General features: G+C 37.3%; 1 pseudogene; it reads left to right on the top strand.

Moving 5' to 3' along the window:
- The window catches only part of LOC110580802, a 48,527-nt pseudogene extending 28,503 nt beyond the window's left edge, over positions 1 to 20,024 (top strand).
- The last annotated feature ends 415 nt before the right edge of the window (positions 20,025 to 20,439 follow it).

The raw sequence follows: 20,439 nt of genomic DNA, 5'->3' as shown, positions 1-20,439 counted from the left end.
ACTTCACCAACAGTAATGCTTCTAAGTCTATTTCTATGACACTTTTTTTTTCAATGTTCATAATTTTCCCCTATGCAAATGTTCAACTATTTTCTATTGTCATATCATTTAGTTCTATAATCTTATACTGTATCTAATCTAGTGTTAGACACTTCTAGTCACTTTACTTAAATCTATCTATTATCTATCTATATATGTATATCTGCATTTACAAAGATGTTCATTTATATTTTCTGTTTCCTTTGGCTTTTGTTCTTATGATCCTGTTTTTTGACATGTTTTTTAACCTATGATTAAATTCCAGACACTGTGTTTCTAAAATACTACAGAGGCTTGTACACTATTTTCATGTGTTATTTTCTGTATCTAGAAAAGTTCTCTCCCTCATTTCACAGTTCAGATAGAGAAGTGGCTGATCATCTTCATCTTACCAAAGATTATGATAAATCAAAACTGGGCTGAAGTTCTAGTAAGGCTCAATCCACCTCTGATTTATACTGCTTCCCAGGTTCCTGTTTTGTTTTTGTTTTTGCTTTTGCTTTTAACTAAAAATAGTATGTATTCCATGGGTTTTTCCTGTATCAGTAAAAACTTCTAATCTCTATCCTCATGAGAATGGTAACACTCTCTTATGTTCTTCAAAATTTTTCTGCAAAGCTTTTGACCTGCACTCCAGGCAGCCTCAGCATTTGGCAAATGTACTGTGAAGGAAAATTAGTATGCATATGAGTCTCTAAATTTCCATCCATAATTCTTCTCTTTTCCCCATCCTTTCTCAGTAACCCTCCTCTGGACTTTGCAGTAGACTTCCAGCTGCCCCAAATGCCCGGGGCTTTTAAGGGTTCAGAAAGCCATCTTTTATCTTTATATCTTTATGAGTTTTTCTCCCTCCAGAATCCTCTCTAGTTCTTTTTATTCCAGCAACTGTCTATTTCCTTCAAACAGATTTGTTTTCTGTATTTTATCTGTTAGATGTATTTTATTCATTTTTATTTTATTTATTTAATTACATGTATTTGGTTTATGTTTATCTATATTAGATGAGAATGCTGCCCCACCGAGAACTACCCTATCCCCATCAGAGCTGAAGATCCTTACCATAGAAATTACAAATGCATGTGTAACAATGTATAAAGTTAATCATTTCCTTGCATCTTCTCCTGGAAAAGCATGTTCTTTTCTAGAACATGTTTAGTTGTGTTTTGAACTTTCATTTGTTCAATTAATAGAATATCATTATTGTTTTACACTGTCGTTATTTGTCTAAACTCAACCACATTTACAATATATCTGATGCATGACTGTTACCTCTTGGACTTTCCTTCTGGAACGTAAACATTCATTATAACTAAATAAGTTTTCTGCTGTGTAACTGCATGAGTTTCTAGGTGTTACTTTGTTCAAATTTGAAATCTAAATGAGAAATAGACAATTGTAAAAATTATCAATGAATGCAAGCTCCCAAAGTTAGTTTAGGAACAAAAATAAGTCATGTTCAAAGTTAGATATGGCATTATTTGTGTCTTTGGTCCGAGAGCTTCAGTGTTAGTTTGTAACTCTGTGACTCCAAAAATTTAAAAGTCTACTTTCTTCTCATCTTTTTGTGAAACCAAAGCTAATGACACTGCTCTTTAAAGTGCAGCCAAATCCATGTTAATAGAGTGCAGATTATTATGGAAGCTATAATAATCACAGAGAAATTGATAATGACGAGTCAGTATCTGGCTTGTTAATTGTAAAAGCTTTTACTATAAAAAGAAATTATTTAACAACTGCACTTAACTAGTTATGAAGTTTTATTAGAAATAGAGATTAATGGTTCCTATGGTGTCTAATACAGGATATAAAATATCATTGTGTTTAAAGTAAAACTGTGATATTCAGATGTTGATAATCTATAACCAGGTAAAGATTTGGAAACCATAATATTTCACTTTTCTTTCATGTTTCATATATTTAAATTATTTTATTGACAAGAATATAGTGAAAAAAGCTTTGTGACTAATACAACTGAATATTCAAATATTATCTTCTCCAACAGATAAGATTTACTGAAAGAAATCATATCTCAGTTCTGCCAGCTCAAACCTTTTAGAATCCTCCTTAATATAGAATAAATTTGATACTTTTCTATTACATATAAAGCTTAAAATTTGAAGTCTCTCAGGACAAGCAATTTACAGACAAAACTTCTCCCTTTAGTGTAGCTTTCTAATATTAGACCCATATTCCAATAAAGAAAAGTAAGTGAGGACATAAGAAACATGTGTGGACTGGTTTTTGCTTGCTCTCTAGTACATGAAGTCCTTTAGATATGGTCTCTGATTCAATGCCTCCAATTCTATGAAATAGATATTGTTATTTTTATTTTCAAGATGTGACAGCTGCAACAAAGAAAGGTAACGTGCAGCTAGTAAGTGTGAAGCTCTAATTTGAAAAGAGGTGTGTTTAAATTTTTCCACCCATGAAGCATTAAATGTGAAAGTAACAGAGACAAATAGAAGGTGGAAAGTTTCAAAGAACACAAAGAGAATGAGGGCCTCAAAACAGCTTCATTATCTTCACAACCCTCTGGTGAGGCAGGCTCTAGATCCCAGAAATCCGATGATCATTTGTTTATTTTTTCACTTTTTTTCTTTTAGTTTTTATATATATGGTCCATTTTACTTAGAAGCATCCATCAGGAATGAAGTAAGAGAAGTGGAGTGGAGAAGAAAGAGAAAAACAGAAACACACGGAGAGGAGAGGGAGTGTGTGTGTGCTTTGGGTATATTTGGTGGAGTTTATATAACTACAATATTTACTGTCACCCCAATCAACACCAAAAATTAAGTAGTCCTTCTCAGGGACCTTGCATCCTGTAACTAGATGAGCTCCAATAGGTTGACACAAGAAGGCAATATAGAAAACATTTCAGGCTGAGGTAAGGATTATTGACTTTATTTTAAGTGATGGCTAATTTACATTTTGCTTCTATGAAACCTTTTGTGATCTACACAAGGAAAAAACAATAAAGAGAAGAAAAGAGGACATAAAGAAAATGGACAAAAGAAAGGAGGAAAAAAGAATAGGAAATTATAGGAAAAAAGAAAGGAAACCAAAAGTAGACAAAACTTACAATCCCAAGGCATTTTTATATCACTAGTATGTCATGGACAAAGAGCAAACTTCTCCCTTTCACTCTGTTTTATATGAAATTTTCTAGCTGAAACTACTGAGTTATTTGTGATAATGGATGATGAAGAGTTTGCCTCATCAGAGCATGATTAAATCAGTCTCCAAAATAACATAAAAGAAACAGGAGATAATATTATAAAGTTGGAATTCATGTTTTGAGAGTGAAAAAGATGTTTTGGATGAAATCAGAAAGGTTAGTCAGGGCTGGGGACTTCTGTAATATTTAGAACTTCAGGGAGATTAGCAAAGGTAGGTGGATTTTTAACATATTTGACTCTGTGACATGCTACATACATTCTTCTATTTCAGAACTTACTTGCCAACTCATTTAAGAAATTTTAGTAAAGATATGAATTGCTCTTCAGTGTTTTGTAGACTCCAAATTGATGACTCTTTTGAATGTAACTTGGTGCTGAAATGAATCTCAAGACGGCTTATCCCCTACACCAGCGGCAGAGATGTTACATCAGTTGTATGTGTTTCCACTGACTGTGAATTCTTTGATACCAGGTGTCAGATGTCATGGTGCCTCTTTTCTCAGTCCTTCCTCTTCTATACTATGGGTGACACAATTCCTTCTTGCAGGCTTAGGTGTATCCACGGGTAGCCCCAACTATGACCTCAGTTAGTAGGGATTTAAGAGACTGCCAAGGGTTTCTTATTACCATGTAGGAAAACCACACACGCATGGAATCTGTTCTTTATCTAAAATTTGCAGTTGCTTATGTAACTCACTATGTCTTCCTTCTTGTGCAGCTAATGACCTTTATGTCAAGGTGCTCCTCTAAGGAACTGGTGAAACTGTTAGGTCCTAGTATGTGTGAAACCATAAACTAGCAAACATATATACAATAGCTACCACAAAAATACTTTTTGCAAATAGTACATACATAAGATTTTAATTAAAACCTAGTGGATGTATAGATTAAATGAGTTCTAGGGCATCTGCTCTATTTTTAATTCCAAGCTTTCAATGTTTAAAGAAATATATATTCCACTAATAATAAAACCACTCTTATTTCAAGACTACAGTTAAATTATTGGTTGATACAGTTTATTTTGTGGCAACCACACTAGGTGTTCATCTCTTTTATGGTTGTGTTCAGTAAGTACTTTTATAAAAAGTATTTCACTTGATCTAAGAGTCTTATAACTTTAATTTTACTATATAAGTATTTGGTCCCTGTCTCAGTTTGAAAAGGTGAAAGAACACTGTTCGGTGCCTAGGAAGGGAAAAGTTTTACTTTAAATACCAGGGAATTATTCTTCCCAAGCTGAGATAGCCACCCATGTACCCATAGCTTGTCATCCTCACTTGTCATAGCAGTGAGTCTTTTCTCTTATGTGCTTCCTGATTTCCATATAAGACCCGTATATCATGGGATGATTCTAGTAGCAGCAGCTAACACATTCTGCATGCTTCCTGGTAACTCAACAGTAGCAAAGAAGGAACCTAGAATTCTTTGTTTGGCCTTCTGTATGGATATATCCAAAATGAAACTATCTTTTCAAGGAGCTTCCTTGCAAACACCATCATCACCTTTAACTACATATAATACAATTATCTGTTCACCAGTATAGCATTATACTACTACAGAGTGAGGAAGAAAGTATTTTATCAATATTTAAAACTGCTGAAAAACAGCAGATTCTGGTACCCCAACTAAAGCCAAGAATAAAGAATATGACAACCAAAATACTAAAATTCCTTACTCTCATAGGACCGGTTATGTCATTCAAAACATACTCTCATTACTGCCCTCCTTAGTGCCCAGAACTGCTGTGAGATATAGGAAAAAAATCTCATAAAAATGGTGGCTTTTCCAACGTGAAAAACTTCTAAAGACCAGCTGTCCAATATTGTGCTTTTAGTTAATAATACTGTACCGTACACTTAAAATTTTTTTTAAAAGATTGGGGCACCTGGGTGGCTCAGTTTGTTAAGCATCCCACTCTTGATTTCAGCACAGGTCATGATCTCAGGGTTGTGAGATTGAGCCCAGTCCCACACTGGACATGGAGCTGGCTTAAGGTCCTCTCTCTTCTCCCTCTGCCCCTACCCACCCCCCACTCGCCACACACACACTCTCTGTCAACAACAACAACAACAAAAAAGCAAAACTAAAAATGCTTAAAATGTATTAAAAGTGCTTAAATGTACAGTTGCAAAGGTAAGAAAGTGTCATGTGGAAAATTATGTTCACACAAAGGTAGCTTCCAAGTACAAGTATGCTACCAGAAAAACTACTCCAGAGATTAGGGAACAGAAAGGCTCACAGAACAAATTGAATGACTTGAGTTAATTTAGGACACACAGCACAAACCAAAGTGAAAGAGATGGGTGCTTAACTGGCCAAGGATATAATGCAATTAAATTGAAAGGATACTACCTGATTCTTGGGGTTTGCAGTGTTTGTGGTATGATGATGGTATGAACACGAGGACAAAAACTGAGGTTTGAATGTTCCTTGCAAGGGCAGAGGACTCATGGGGCCATGACAGCAGTCATCAAATGTTGGCTGAATTAAGACTGCAAGAATACTGAATGTCTCATGTATACTTAGTAGGTCATGAATATTTAGTGCCCCTGGTGCCTCATGTATATTTAGTGCCTTGTGAATATTAGTTAGGTATTTCTGCTTTCTCCCATCCCTTTCTATATTCACAGATATATGATCCACTTTATCTTTATAACATGCACCACAGTTTAACATGTAGGCTATTCTATTCATTTTCCTTTCTTCCGTAACAGAATAAATTTTCTCAAATATAGAAAAAGGAATTTTGCCATATGAAAAAATCTCCTAAGAACCAAATGCAGAAGATGCTGAAAAACCAAAGAAATAATGGATAAGCAAAGGTACTATCATACCTTCGACAGTACTGGAGATGGTAGAAGTTGAAAGAATTTCCTAGAAAGTAATTTGGCAAGAGGTATCAAAAATCTTAAAACATTACAATTATTTGACATTTTTCCTATTCTAGAATGTTATTTATATAAGAATCCTATGAAAAAATATGTGTATAATAACACATATAGCAGCAGTATATATTATAACAAAATTGAAAAAACATAAATATATAACCACAGAACATTCATTAAATAAGTGTCATACTTATAACATAAAATGACCAAAAGAAGGTGATTATATGAAAAAAGTATTGTCACATTCATGGTTAAAATCATGAATTAAAATTTTATAATTCACTTTGTGGCATTTTTTTAAATGTATAAAACTGAAATAAATAATATTTATGTTAAGTATGCACATCTATAAAATTAGCAATATAGATTAATTGAATAACTAGCTGAATACTTTAAAATTTCCTACTGGTCCCATTAAATAAAAACAGTTTGTAAAATGGACCTTGAAATACTTTCATGGCAAAAAGATATAAATATTATTTCAAAAGATTGAATTTTGTGTGTGTACCTCTTCATGTCTTGAAGAAACTAAAGAAGCATAAATTCCCTATGTATTATTTCTCTTTCCTTCCAATTTCATTAGAAATGTAAAAATAAGAAAAAAAGAAATTTAAAACCTCCAAGTAGTGCATTTAGTCCTTAAAATATGCCAGTGAAATAAAAAGTACTCCAGAGGGAGTAAGAGCTCTTACCAAAAAGTCAGCTTGGATGAGGCATTGAAGTAAATGTGATCTTTATTTTTTTTAATCTTTATATTTTTAAAACTTAGAAACACAATGAATAAAATGTTGCCAATAATTCAGACCCAGGTCAGAACAATGGGTCTATCAAAACAATGGGTCTTATGGAAAAAAGAAAACACTTTCTTCATAGTTTTAAGTATATATCCACTAAAAACATATTCTTGAAATTTCAAAAACATTTTGCATAAATTTACCTTTTGTAATCAAGTGGAATATAGCTACGTATAATGGACAAGAAAATCAGAATTTATTTCTCCTTTTCACATAAAGACATAACTGAAATAATTTAAACATTAAAAGAAAACATGGTAGAAATGTAAACTACCTTACATTATGATATAGTTTTTTTTTGTCTCCCAGTGTCTTTTTTTAAATTTTTTATTGTTATGTTAATCGCCATACATTACATCATTAGTTTTAGATGTAGTGTTCCATGATTCATTGTGCATAACACCCAGGGCTCCATGCAGAACGTGCCCTCTTTAATACCCATCACCAGGCTAACCCATCCTCCCACCCCCCTCCCCTCTAGAACCCTCAGTTTGTTTTTCAGAGTCCATAGTCTCATGGTTCGTCTCCCCCTCCAATTTCCCCCCTTCATTCTTCCCCTCCTGCTATCTTCTTCTTCTTTTTCTTTTTCTTAACATATATTGCATTATTTGTTTATGTACTAAGTCTACACAGTGCCATGCACATAGATAGAAAAAAACAGATTTTCCATGCATGGGCTCTTGATACATATTGACAAATTAATTTCCTGTGAAGTTTAATAAACGTGTATACTACAAAATAAGATACCTAGGAATAAATCTAACCAAAGATGCAAAGAATCTGTACTCAGAAAACTATAAAATACTCATGAAAGAAATTGAGGAAGACACAAAGAAATGGAAAAATGTTCCATGCTCATGGATTGGAAGAACAAATATTGTGAAGATGTCAATGCTACCTAGAGCAATCTACACATTCAATGCAATCCCCATCAAAATACCATCCACTTTTTTCAAAGAAATGGAACAAATAATCCTAAAATTTGTATGGAACCAGAAAAGACCCCAAATAGCCAGAGGAATGTTGAAAAAGAAAAGCAAAGCTGGTGGCATCCCAATTCCGGACTTCAAGCTCTATTACAAAGCTGTCATCATCAAAACAGTATGGTACTGGCACAAAAACAGACACACAGATCAATGGAACAGAATAGAGAGCCCAGAAATGGACCCTTAACTCTATGGTCAACTAATCTTTGACAAAGAAGGAAAGAATGTCCAATGGAACAAAGACAGTCTCTTCAACAAATGGTGTTGGGAAAATTGGACAGCCACATGCAGAAGAATGAAACTGGACCATTTCTTTACACCACACACAAAAATAGACTCCAAATTGTTAAAAGACCTCAATGTGAGACAGGAGTCCATCAAAATCCTAAAGGAGAACACAGGCAGCAACCTCTTCCACCTCAGCCGCAGCAACTTCTTCCTAGAAACATTGCCAAAGGCAAGGGAAGCAAGGGCAAAAATGAACTATTGGGACTTCATCAAGATAAAAAGCTTTTGCACAGCAAAAGAAACAGTCAACAAAACCAAAAGACAACCGACAGAATGGGAGAAGATATTTGCAAATGACATATCAGATAAAGGGCTAGTATCCAAAATCTATAAGGAACTTATCTAACTCAACACCCAAAGAACAAAGAATCCAATCAAGAAATGGGCAGAAGACATGAACAGACATTTTTCCAAAGAAGACATCCAAATGGCCAACAGACACATGAAAAAGTGCTCAACATCACTCGGCATCAGGGAAATCCAAATTGAACCTCAATGAGATACCACCTTACACGAGTCAGAATGGCTAAAATTAACAAGTCAGGAAATGACAGATGTTGGCGGGGATGTGGAGAAAGGGGAACCCTCCTACACTGTTGGTGGGAATGCAAGCTGGTGCAAGCACTCTGGAAAACTGTATGGAGGTTCCTCAAAAAGTTGAAAATAGAGCTACCCTATGACCCAGCAATTGCACTACTGGGTATTTATCCCAAAGATACAAATGTAGTGATCTGAAGGGGACGTGCACCCCGATGTTTATTGCAGCAATGTCCACAATAGCCAAACTATGGAAAGAGCCAAGATATCCATCGAGAGATGAATGGTTAAAGAAGAGGTGGTATATATATATACAATGGAATATTATGCAGCCATCAAACGGAATGAAATCTTGCCATTTGCAATGACGTGGGTGGAACTAGATAGAGGGTATTATGCTGAGCGAAATAAGTCAGTCAGAGAAAGACATGTATCATATGACCTCACTGGTATGAGGAATTCTTAATCTCAGGAAACAAACTGAGGGTTGCTGGAGTGGTAGGGGGTGGGAGGGATGGGGTGGCTGGGTGATAGGCATTGGGGAGGGTATGTGCTATGGTGAGCACTGTGAACCTGTACCTCTGAAACAAATAATACATTATATGTTAAAAAAAAAAAAGAAGAAGAAGAAGATAGCAGGAAGGGAAAAATGAAGGGGGGGGAAGTCAGAGGGGAAGACAAACCATGAGAGACTATGGACTCTGAGAAAAAAACTGAGGGTTCTAGAGGGGAGGGGGGAGGGGGATGGGTTAGCCTGGTGATGGGTATTAAAGAGGGTATTGAATGGAGCACTGGGTGTTATACGCAAACAAAGAATCATGGAACACTACATCAAAAACTAATGATGTAATGTATGGTGATTAACATAACATAGTAAAATTTTTAAAAAAATGTGTATGCTACCAGCAAGGTGCAAAAATGCCAAGCTTGCTATCCTAGTTTTGGCACTGAATATTATTCTCATCTTAACACTTACCAATATGATAGATGAGGCCAAATCTTTCAGTATTTTTATTTTAATTTTTTGGTTACTAGAAAGTTGAATAATTTTTGATCTGTTCATTGGTTATTTATATTTTCTTCTTTGTGGCTTTTACTCATTTTATATGGAGTAACTGCTGGTTTTAATTTCCTTTGATTTATGAGACAAGATATTGAAGATATTACACTTAATATATCCAAAGAAATATGCTCTGGAGGGTCACAAATTTCATTTAATTCCTACCACAAATCAAATATTTAAATTTTTATTACATTCCTATGCATCTTTAACTGAATTTCTTTCGCAGCTCTAGACTTTGTTTTTAATACATATATGAGAAAGAATACTTTTTTTTTATTTGAGAGGAAGAGGGTGGGGAGGGGGAGAGGGAGAGAGAGAGAGAATCTTAAGCAGCTCCATGCCCAGCAGGGAGCCCAACACAGGGCTTGATCTCACAACCCTGAGATCATGACCTGAGCCAAAATCAAGAGTTGGAGGCTTAACTGACTGAGTCACCCAGGTGCTCCAGAAAGGATACTTTCTTTCTTTTATTTTGTCAGGTTTATTTATTTTAGAGAGAGAGCATGTGTATGCGAGTGGGGAGAGAGGTAGAGGGAGAGGGAGAGAGAGAAACTTGAGCAGACTCCCCGCTGAATGTGGAGCCAGGCCCAGGACTCGACCTCACAACCCTGAGACCATGACCCCAGTCGAAACCAAGAGTTGGTTGCTCAAATGACTGAGCCAGTCAGGCACCCCGAAAGAATACTTTCTGATCGGCTTCTGTGCAAAGGTAGACCTATTATAATGTCTTTTGTTATATTTTTCAATATTTCTAAGGATATAGTAAACTTTAAATTAGAGGAATTTGTTACAATTACATGCTTTGATAGTTAAAGTATATTTACATGGTACTTCCAATGCTTCTGTAAAGAGTGTCAATTTATCCATCTCTTTACTAAGACTTACTCAATTACCCAAGATGGTACAGTCCATTTTGCAAATTTCCTGAAATAACAATAACAAATGCAGAAAAAAGAGTGGGGCACTTTAATATCAAGCACTGTCTTACCACAGTAGGTTATCAGGGCCAACTGAAAATTTCTGTATCTGCTCTATACAAAGTATTATTCTATACTTGAATAATCCTGAAATTTAATCCCTTCAGTAAATGGTTTTTGAGTGCTTATTACGTTCTTAAACTGTGCATGTTAATGTTCTCCACTATTACAGACTTCACATTATTATGGACAAAAATACATATATTAAAGATTAATTTTTCTGCATTTATATTTATAAAAACCTGAGTACATCCACGATGGAGTACAAACCAGCATGATGAATAAAGAATATTTCATGTGCTAAGAGACAGTTATAAAATACCTCAAGTGCTATGTAGGAAAAAAAATAACCACTAATACTGCAGGGAATGAGAAAGAAAAAACAGGAGCCTATTTTACTAGAGTATGTTGGAAATGTTTATGGGGAAGAGGAAATTGAGGGGAGTTATTAGGTGATGATGTTCCTCTTCTAACAAAGGACATGATTGATCATGAGAATATTGTCTCCAATAATTGTAAGAAAATCATATCATCGAGTTCATATCAGGATACCAAAATGAAATAAGGCTTAACCCACAATTTGAAATCAGGATTGTAAAAATTCCACTCTCTGAAATTAAATGCAAAAATAAATATAGATTCGATCGGTGATCTGTACAAATCTTCCCAGAGGTGTAAACATGAGATCATTTCTGGATAGCAGATGACAAAGAGGGCAGCCTAGTCTTCATCATGATTCCTTAGTGCATCGCCAAAATGAAGATACTGTAACATTTTTCAAAAAATAATACGTGTGGGGCACCTGGGTGGCTCAGTTGGTTAAGCGTGACTCTTGGTTTCAGCTCAGGTCATGATCTCAGGTTTGTGAGATCGAGCCCCATGTGGGGCTCCTCACAAGGCATGGAGCCTACTTAAAGATTCTCTCTCCCTCTCCCTCTGCCCCTCCCTACCCCTCCCTCCAAAAAAAAAAAAAAAAGTGTTATTGTAAGTTTTTGCAACAAATGAAGAATACTGCAGAAAAAAACAGATGAAATCTTCACTGAAACAGTCATTTTAAATATAGTTAGAAGTTTTATCCTTATATGGAATGTGATACTTAGGACAACCAGACAAGGCAACATTCTATAAGTGATTTTTTTCCCACTCATTGTGTACTCACCGTGAACACTGGAATCGTGACTGAAATTATGGGCTTCCTGAGAGCAAATATGTTTATGCGCACATACGCCTTACAATAATACTGTAGATGCTCCTGGATTCCATGTTAACACTCTTGGCTGGTTTTCTTCCTGCCTTTTAAAACTCAGTAGTCTCCTTAGAGCAGGGTGGCTTTATGTCCTGGCCAGCCTGGGTCAGAACCCATTAATGCCCATCACCTCACTGTATTTATTACTAGTGTCACTCTCTGAAAGACCCAGTTTGGAGAAGATATTCTGTGGTAACACTCTTAGTTACTTCTTCCTCTGCTGGTCAGTGTTTCTAAGGTTTCTTGTGGTATGCCTTCTTTTCTTACTATATTCAAGCCTCTGGGCATTAGCATTCCTTCTTAAGATTATGAGTTTCTTCAATGTGCATCTGACTCTTTAAACTACAGTCTTACAGAGATTTGTATCCTGAACTCCAAAATGTTGTATTCATCTGCCTATTGGACATGCCTGCATGGATGTTCTAGAGGCATCATAAACTCAAAACCCAAAACCGCATATATTCTCTTTCTTCCTACTGTACTCACTTATGTCAGTGGAAAGCATCACAATCCACCTCAAATTCAGGGCCTCATCTCAGGTCTCCCTATCTCTTTTGTCATATAAGCAACCATCGATCCTGTCAATTCTACCTCCTCTGTAGCTCCCTAATCTGCTGTTTCAGTTTTTTTTTTTAAAGGTTTTTTATTTATTTGAGAGAGAGAGAGCACAAGCAGGTGGGTGGGGCAGCGGGAGAGGGAGAAGCAGGCTCCCTGATGAGCGTGGAACCCAATGAGGGGCTTGATCCCAGGACCCTGAGATCATGACCTGAGCCGAAGGCAGACATGCCCCTGCCTCACTTTTTAGACAGTAACACAGCACTTAGAAATATGGGCAGCTGAGTCAGAGAGGTATGGATCAGAATCCTTGTCTTACCATTTACTAATTATATAAAATACTTAATTACTGAGTTGAGGTTTTCTCTTTTGTCTGTATAAGGATAGTAAAGTAATAGTTCCCATCTACCTTGTAGGGTAGTTTTAAAATTTAAGTGAGAAAATGCTTAGAAAGCACTTTTATGGCACGTAATTTTTCAGTAAATGCTAACTATGCCTTTTAATATTGTTTTAATGATTATGACTGCAACCCACTACCATCTCGGGACTAGATCACTGCAACCACTTCCTGACTGTGGTTTCCCAGATTTCATTCTTTTCTTCACATTGCCCTTCTTTACCCTGCAGGTAGAATAATATTTTAAGTAGACACATGTGTGCACATCCTTCTCCTGCTCAGTGGCTACCCACCATGTTCAGCATAAATACCAAACCCCTTATCGTGATGCCTCGGCCATTTCTGACCTGTCTCCTGCTTACCATGCCAGGTTTCTTGGCCCCCCTCTTTAACATAAAGGTTCTTCAAGCTTGAGTGTGTCTAAGAAGTACTAAAAAATACATTAAAACTAATTCCTAGGATATGCCCACAGATTTTAATTTAGTAAATCCAGGGTGGGGCCCAGGACTCTGCATTTTGTTTTTATTTAATTTCCACTTAGTTAACTTGCAGAGTAATGTCAGCTTCAGGTGCACACACAGCGATTCACCACTTCCGTACACAGGATTCTGCATTTTGAATTAACTCCATCCCCTCACAGCTAAGCCCCTCCCCCCCCGGATATTCTGCTGTAGGGAAAATAACCAGAAATCTTGGTTTATGTTGTATTAAACTCCAAATGCCTTCATCAGCATTTTTTGCCTAACTGCCTCTTATTTTTTACTCACATTGGCAGTTAGTCTTTCAAGGAAGCAGTAAGCTGTTGAGTTTCTTTTATTATAATTGTATGCAGAAAAGCAAACTTCTGATACCAATTTGGTATCTTACACAGGTTTTTGTATTGAGAAGATAGCTCATTAACTAGAGTTACTACATTTCTCAGTCTATATTAATACATTGTTACCTTAATGTTTCCATTTCTCATGGGTTTGGTTGGTAAGCATGAGCAAAACTTTTCTGAAATCTGAATCCTACCAGGCAAAGCAATAAAAGTGATATAATTAATATTTACAAATGAAGTGTAGCTCCTTAAATTGACTATATCTTGTGAAGTATCGCCTAGAAACAAAACAGAAAGGAAACATCTCTCTTAAGTTTGGCTTATTTTCAACATCTGGGATGAAATAGGACCCAGCCCTCTCCACATCCAGTGGCTTTGTAACTTGTATAAAAACAATGTCATTTCTGCTTACTTCACTACTCAGCCATTTAAGACAGAATTTACGAGAATAAATTTTACCGATTGTTATTTTTCCCCTTTACAAGAGTAATCTTTCCTGTGCACTTGATTTTATTTCAATTTTACTTTTTGATCTGTGTTCATTTTCCCTCAGGTCGTAAGTAACTTGACAGCCAGATGTGTGTTTGTGTGTGTGCATGCACGCGGGTGTGTGTGGTGTGTGTGGTGTGTGTGTGTGTGCTAGAGAGAGGGAGAATTTGTATGTGTGATTTTTTTTAAATGCTTCCCAGTAAAATCTCTAAGATTTTGCTTTTTTTCCCCCTACATTTGACAGATATAAACATGAAGATAAGAATCATGATAGGCTGTTGAATAGTTTATCTGTTTGTAGTTTAGCTTCAAATATATGACTCTAAAATTCAGAATAGATACATCACTTGGTGTAGTTCAGATAATTGATTCATAAGTCAGCTACATCAGGCAGGTTTTGATGGTATCTTTATAAATAGGCCAGAGCTTTCAAATGCCTGATGGTATCTCTCATGTTGACATGAAAGGCATTTAGAGGTTGGAATATGCTACCGGTACAACTTGTATTCTAGATACAGCTCATGAGGCCTATTAACTTCCTATTGTACAAGGAACAAAATATCACTGAAATGTAATAAATTTCATGGCGATACAAGAAATGCTTTTATAACTGTTTTAAAGGAGCAATGTGAGATAATGACTTTTATATTAGATATTTAGAAGTAAAAACACAAGCAATTTTAATGTTTAAAATAAAAACAAAAATAATAACAAAATAAAAGGATTAAAAAAGTCCAGAGACATAGCCACTGATGCATAATGCCAAGATGGTTTCTTATCCATTTGTGAATTAGATTGAGCCTGCCTTTGCAAAGTACATATACTCAGTCTGTCTTCATAATTCCAGATGCATGCACACATCTTTTATCTTAAAATTGGGTAAAGGATTAGGAGTTTTCGTAGTGAGATATTTATCAAACAACTGTAAACATAAAAGATTCTGGGCTAGAAGTAGTATATGAAACATCATTTGCTAATTCTAAGCAGGTCCCCTGCACACTGTAAATTCCTTTATATTTTTCACAATTACTGGGGCTAAGTATTCTATTCCACACATCGTCTTCCCTCTGACTGCTGTCCTGTCCTGACTTCCCAGTCAGCTCTCAAATCCATACAGGATTCTTTCACTAGGCTTAAAATACTTTCTCTAGGTATTGCCCCCCTGCCAAACACACACAACACACACACACACTGTACCATAAAAATAGGCACCCAACCCCTATCATCCTAGGAGATATCTATACTCCTTTGAAGGAAATTAGAACGTGTCACTTCAAAATATGCCACTTTGGCATACTAATTATTATTTTTTTTATTCTTATGTTAATCCCCATACATTACATCATTAGTTTTAGATGAAGTGTTCCATGATTCATTGTTTGTGCATAACACCCAGTGCTCCATGCAGAATGTGCCCTCCTCAATACCCACCACCAGGCTAACCCATCCTCCCACCCCCCTCCCCTCTAGAACCCTCAGTTTGTTACTAATTATTTTTAATCCAGGCACTTAAGAAACAGGTGAAAGCAGGACAGTCAGGCCTTCCTTTTTCTGTCAAAGAAGTTCTTTAGCAAATATAATCTTAAAGTCCACAGCAGGAAACACACTGGGGAGAAACCCTTCCAGTGTCCCCAGTGTGCAAAGTGTTATTTTCAGAAGGAGAAACTGTTGGAGCATAAAACCCGAAATTATATGAACGTCTGGGAATAGGTCTTCACGTTCTCCGTGTTCAGGACACCCACCGCTGGAGGATGGAGCTGTAGCTGCACCTGGCGTCCCACACGAAGAAGAAAGATGCCCTACAAGTGTTCTTCCCACACCCCGCAGGTCACGGAGGAGGACTTGCAGAGCCCCACCATCAAGCTGCCCCGAGCTGCCAAGCCCCACGTCTATCCCACTGCGCCAAGTGCTTCGGTCCCAAGGGAACTGCAGCTGCACGAGGCTTTTAAGCACCATGTGGAGAAGCTGTTTGTGCGCAAGGACTGGGGGCACCAGCCTGGAACAGAAATAGCCTGCAGATGCACATGAGGGCCAAGCACAGGAATGACATGCCGTCTGCCTGTGAATTCTGCAGCCACGCCTTTACCCAGGAGGCCGATCTCAGTCCGCACCTGCACACGCACTTGGGCAAGAAGCCCTTGCAGGGCCCCCTCTGTGGCAAGACCATCTGTGCCCAAGCCAACCCGGACAAGCGCAACCATACCCATTCGGCTCAGAGGCCCTTCGGTGTGAGTTCTGTAACAGCCTTTCCCCTAAAAGGAGTCCTGCTGAAACACGTGGCCAGCGGCCACCAAGAGAGTCAGCCCCGCTTCTGCCAGCAGCCGGGTGTACAGGTCAGAAGGCCCAAGGCGGTGCGGAAGTTCAAGGGCGCTGAGTGTGGCTATAAGTTCACCTAGCAGGCAGGCGCGCCTGCGGAGGCGCGCGGAAATTCAGGAACAGGTGGGGAACTACAGCCAGCGGCAGCACAAGCCTGAACCTAGTCACTGCAGACCCGATAAAGATGGTGGTGGTGGTGACACTCCAGCCGCTTGGAGAGCTGGAGCTGGACTCGGCCAAGGTCACCGTTAAGTCCCTGCCCAGGACGGCCTGGTCTCACAGTTCTCGGTCAGAGACAGTGCGATGCTGGAAAGCTTTGCGAGCCCAGGCGGCAGGGGGCCCTCACTCATCACCCCTATTATCCCTGAGGACTGTGACACGGGGCCCCTCCACCCCACCACAGCCCGCAGGGCCCCAGCCCCCAATAAACCACCTGGCTTTGGACTGGGGGGGCGGGGAGGGGAGTGTTGTTGTTGTTGTTGTTGTTGTTGTTGTTGTTCCATGAGTGCTTCTCTGGTGATCTTCGCATCTTTGCTAAAAAGATCTGCTCGCAAAAATTCCATACCCAACCCTCATTTAAAATAGCCCGGAATCTTTCTCCCCCTGTCACTCCTGCAGCATACTGTCCTTTTTGGCAGACTTACTTTTCTCCGTAGTCCTTATGCATTCATCATTATCCAACATCCTGTTTAATTTACATATTTTATCATTGTGTCTTCCCACTAAAATATAAGCTTTATGAAGGTATGGAGTTTTATGTTTTGTTTGCTGCTCTATCTCCAAAGCTTAAAACAAAGCCTGGTCTGTAACAGATTATTGATCAACATTATTTTATTTGTTTTTAAAGTGAATATATGTGTAAGTTTCACACATACTAGGACCTAACAGTTCACTATCCTTAGAAGAGTACCTTGACATAAAGGTCATTAGCTGCGCAAGGAGGAAGACATAGTAAGTTACATAAGCAACCGCAATTTTTTTTTAAGATTTTATTTATTTTTTGAGAGAGAGAGACAAAGAGAGAGAGACCGCGCGCGCACACAAGCGGGGGAAGGGGGAGAGAGAAACAGACTTCCCCGCTGAGCCAGGAGCCCCACAGGGAACTCTATTCCAGGACCCTGGGATCAGGACATGAGCTGAAGGCAGATGCTTAACCCGCTGAGCCACCAGATGCCCCAGCAACTGCAAATTTTAGATAAGAACAGATGCTTGTGTGGCTCTCTCACATAGTAATACAGAACCCTTGTAGTCTCTTAAAATTTTATTTGACTGAGATCATAGTTGGGGCTACCATGGATATACCTGCAAGAAGGAATTGTGTCACCCACGGTATAGAAGAGGAAGGACTGAGAAAAGAGGCACCATGACATCTGACACCTGGTATCAAAGAATTCACAGTCAGTGGAAACAAGTAATCCACTTTCTTGGAGCTTGAAGTCATGTGACATGGGAGTATTCATCGCATAAAGATTGACTATTCTTTCTGCTGTTTATAATAATTGCATATTCTTGTTATTGTTTATAAAGTTACATTTATGTTTATGAAAAAAATGGCAAAATGATTTCCAGATCGCTTGGAAAGGAGCACAAGGGAGTTTTCCAAAATGACGGAAAGGTACTTTTTTTTTTTTTTAAGATTTTATTTATTTATTTGAGAGAGAGAATGAGAGACAGGGAGCATGAGAGGGAGGAAGGTCAGAGGGAGAAGCAGACTCCCTGCCAAGCAGGGAGCCCAATGGGGGACTTGATCCCGGGACTCCAGGATCATGACCTGAGCCGAAGGCAGTCGCTTAACCAACTGAGCCACCCAGGCGCCCCTGACGGAAAGGTTCTTAATCATGATTTGATGGCAGTTACACAGATGAATACATTTGTTAAAATTCATAGAACTGTGCACTTAAAATATAGGCATTTTATTATATGTACATTATCTTGATCAAAAATACAAAAGTATATACTCTATTTTTACCAAATTCATAAATATAATATATGTTCTTGTGGAAAATTGGAAGGAGGAAATCCATCTGTAAAATAAGAAATTTATATGATTAATAAGCTTTGGGATTTGATTTAGATTAAAAAATAAATATCTATAAGATCTTAATGAGGATAAACTGTGCTGAGGTTTTTATAATTCATATATAATCAATATAATCCAAAAATTTTGACTGTAAATCAGCCCAATAAACTCTTTCAATATTTGCAAATTTAAAATAATCTTTAGGGGCGCCTGGGTAGCTGAGTCGGTTCCAAGCGTCTGCCTTCCACTCAGGTCAGGATCCCAGGGTCCTGGGATGGAGCCCCACATCAGGCTTCCTGCTCAGTGGGGAGCCTACTTCTCCTTCTCCCTCTGCCTGCTCCCCCTGCTTGTGCTCTCTTGCATGCTCTCTCTGTCAAATAAATAAAATCTTTAAAAATAATAATAATAGGGCGCCTGGGTGGCTCAGTCGTTAAGCGTCTGCCTTCGGCTCAGGTCATGATCCCAGGGTCCTGGGATCGAGCCCTGCATCGGGCTCCCTGCTCCGCGGGAAGCCTGCTTCTCCCTCTCCCACTCCCCCTGCTTGTGCTCTCTCTCTCGCTGTGTCTCTCTCTGTCAAATAAATTAAAAAAAAAAAAATCTTAAAAAAAAAAATAATAATGATCTTTAATTGTCCTTTAATTACAAAAGTGATTAATGTTCATTTACAGGAAATTTGGAAAACACAAGGAGATAGTCATCCAAGAGCTAATAATCATTTGGTACATTCTTTTGCAGCCCTTTTTTTTGTGATACATTTAAACATAAATGAATTCATACTTACCTGTACTTTTGTATCCTGCTTTTATCTTTATTATCAAAACATAGGCATCTCCCCGTATAATTCAAAACCATTTGTAGAAATGATTTAACATGTGTATATAATTTTCAGTAGTATTGAGAGAGGGTATTGTGGTGGAGAGAGCTGTTTAGAGCTAGCTACATTTATTTGTGAATTCCAGCTCAGGCAATAACTGGCCTTTGACCTAGATTAATCTTTTTAATTCTGTTCAGGTGTGTAAAAGATGTAACTAGCTAAGCATGTAAAATAAGATAACAATATCTTCTTTGCAGAGTACTTCATATATTCTTATAAAATATATTTAAGCCCTCTAGCACTGTTACATACCTAGCATATACTCAATAAATGATGATATAGTCCACATATCATAACTATTTTTATATCATAACTAGCTTAACCATATTGTTAGACAATAATAATGTTTAAATTTTTCTCTGCTCTAACAAAGTCTACTTGAAATAATTTGTTTTTCTGATTAATCATAGCCTAGATTTCTACAAGTATCATGTTAGTCATTGATAATAATATCACATACATCAGTCTATGCATATAATTAGACCTATCACAATTTCTTTTATATTATAGCCTTCTAGTTCCTAAATTCTTAATTTCAATTATTCTCTATTAGAGTTGAAACTTCGATAATTTTTAAGTAACACTAATTGTGTATATTTTTTCAGAGCTCTTGCATATCTGAAAATATCTTTCTTTTGTCTTCACATTTTAACTAGAATTCAGCTGTCTTAACTAGAATTTTGCAAAAGTTGCCCTCAAAACTCTTTCGACTTTTTGCTTTTCTTAACTAACTTCTGTTCATATAACTGCAAAGAAATTTAAGTCACGCTGAATTTTTTCAATTAATTTTTACATGCTTTTTCTTTCTGAGAGACTAGAATATGTATTTTTTCTTAAAACACACTGAATCATATTTGAGATTTAGAATTTTATCTCCTTGCACTACCAGGATAGGGATTATTGCTTCTGTGGGTTTCTGAGTTTATATTCCAGGAATATGTATTATTTATTATTATGACTATTATTTTAATTAT

Source organism: Neomonachus schauinslandi, chromosome 5 (assembly GCF_002201575.2).
Source record: "Neomonachus schauinslandi chromosome 5, ASM220157v2, whole genome shotgun sequence".
NCBI lineage: Eukaryota > Metazoa > Chordata > Mammalia > Carnivora > Phocidae > Neomonachus > Neomonachus schauinslandi.
The sequence above is the reverse complement of the archived record's forward strand: the minus strand, read 5'-3'. Positions and strand labels throughout refer to the sequence as shown.